This window comes from Oryzias melastigma, linkage group LG18 (assembly GCF_002922805.2).
Source record: "Oryzias melastigma strain HK-1 linkage group LG18, ASM292280v2, whole genome shotgun sequence".
Taxonomy (NCBI): Eukaryota; Metazoa; Chordata; class Actinopteri; order Beloniformes; family Adrianichthyidae; genus Oryzias; species Oryzias melastigma.
This window is the reverse complement of record NC_050529.1, coordinates 3,125,570-3,127,845: the sequence shown is the minus strand read 5'-3', so window position 1 is coordinate 3,127,845 and position 2,276 is coordinate 3,125,570. Positions and strand designations below refer to the sequence as shown.

Genomic DNA, 2,276 nt, shown 5'->3' with positions numbered 1-2,276 from the left:
TAAGACCATGGCTGTTCTAGTAGTTATTATTGTGAAGGTGGTGGTATGTGTATGTGTGGGGGGGTCAATACAATGTAGACCTAACTTTATCACTCAATCAATAATTAAGGAGCACGCTTTAGGATTATACACAACTTCAATACCACCGTGCAATGCAACTTGGTATTACACAGCATGAAACAAATAAAGTATATTTTACACATTTTCATAACACCAATTTTCAACCAAAATTATTTCTTCCTTTAAACAGAAAATAAACTTTTTTTTTTTACTTTTCAGTGACACAACTGGTACACATTTTACTGAAATGAATTGACTTTTATTAAAGTTTTTCACAGTGAATGTTTACTGTCATTGAATCACCAGGGTCTAAAGAAAACAGAATGCAAGCCAGAAAACGGCGTCGGGAAGAGCAGTAACCACATGTGAGAGGAGGCCGTTTGGATCACAGTGCAAATATTGCAGGGAGACCACTATTTGAAGGTACATGGCATTGTATTTATTATAAAAGTTTAAGAGGTGGGATGTCCAAGATCTTTTTCAGTGCAATTTATCTATTTTAATTTGTATTCTGTTCTCTCGTAGGGGGAGATGACATGAAGACCAACAGTGGGACAGAGAAGATTGTATGTCGCCTTCTTACCTCACTGTTTGTGACATCTCCGCTCTCTACTCTGAGAATTATCTTTTTTTTTCTATACAGAAGAAAAAAAAACTCCTCCCTATCTAAGAAATTGAAGAAGCAGCTTTACTGTATGACATCATAAGGGCAGCCAAATGGTCCAGAACACCGGCGTTTCCAGGAAGATGGTCCCTGCCTGATGTTATAGAGATGGAAGACGGGAACTCTGAAAGAACTCCAAACCTGTGACTTCATGAGTGAAGGGAAGAGAATCATGGAGCTGAGGGATCCTTTCATGTTCTCTTTTCAGTTGAAAAGTGACTGAAACATTTTTAGTGCAGAAATAATGTATGTGAGGAACTTAAGTGTATGTGTGTTTTGAGGAGCAATAAACAGTTTTAGCTGTTTGTTTCTTGAAAAAAATGTATTTTGTCTTTGTGCTGCATTGCCACAGTCAATTTAATCTCTGAGAGCCTTTCAAATGTGCCTGTGGGACCATGGTTAGATGTCTGGCATAAGGTAAGTGGTTAGACATGCCACTTTTAACTGACCTGAGACAGTGTTAAGTGTGATCGGAGCTGAGCAGTTTGAAGGCCACATAAATGATTATGTACACAATTTCTCGGTGGAACCTGGGAGTAATATAAGATATACTTCATCTTGTGATATTATTTTACTTATACAAGTAAAGCATTGATCAATAAATGACAGGGGCATTTGATCAGTTTAACTTTATTTCAATCAACTATTAAAACTAATTGTACAGTTTTTTTTTTTAGTCTGCCTTTCTTGTTCCTTTAGCCATAAATAAGAGGGAGCATTTTTCTAAAAAAAAATATAAAAAATTAAGAATGTATAAATCCTGAGGGCTGATATTTGTGTATTTACTTGTGACCAGCACAAAAACTGGTGAAAATTCATGTTGGCATGGCGTAACATGCAGCTGAGATGCACATTGCTGCACTGCAGCACATATTTAAGTGGTCCAAGGCGAAATAATGGTTGGACGTATTTAAAATTAAAGCCCCACATTTGTTCTCGGAGGAAAGTGAGGTCACAAGCCGTAAAAGACCGTGAAATATTAACGGTATATCAATGGGAGAACTGCAGACAGCCGCGCTCAGAATTCTTTCTTCCTCCGGATCCATGCTGCTGCAGTCGGGGACAAAGTTCAGCGCTGGCAACATGTATTTAGACAATTACATGCACGTCACATTCTATCCTAAAATCAAAATAACAAATTTTCTCCCAAAATAAATCAATAAAATGTGTTCATGTCGGGGCTTTATGAATTAAATTGATTAAATCATCACCGGGATCCGGCAGGTGTCAATACTGTTGGCGGAAAATGCGAAGAAGAAGACGAAAGATTGCGAAGAATCACAAACAGTGGGCGTCCCTCAACGTGGGCGTAGTTAACCGTTTAACCCCGCCCATTAAACGTTTAACTCCGCCCACGTTGAGGCACGCCCCGGTCTGCAGGCTGCAGCCAGGGGCTTCACCCCCCTCCCCCTCCTTCTCTGCACTGGTTGCCGCAGCTTTCAGCGGCAGCTGTTCCCTGGCTGCCCCAGGTGTCTGCAGGCTTTCCTGTTTTAACCACGGATTGCCAAAGTTGTGAGTCTAAACCTCCGTAACTCTTAAAATTATTTTATGC

General features: G+C 39.8%; 1 long non-coding RNA gene across 1 annotated transcript; it reads left to right on the top strand.

Moving 5' to 3' along the window:
• Positions 1 to 365: 365 nt before the first annotated feature.
• Positions 366 to 1,358, top strand: LOC112143900. Its single transcript, XR_002918815.2, has 3 exons — positions 366 to 483; positions 586 to 626; positions 704 to 1,358. It is a non-coding gene; the product is annotated as an uncharacterized LOC112143900 (long non-coding RNA).
• The last annotated feature ends 918 nt before the right edge of the window (positions 1,359 to 2,276 follow it).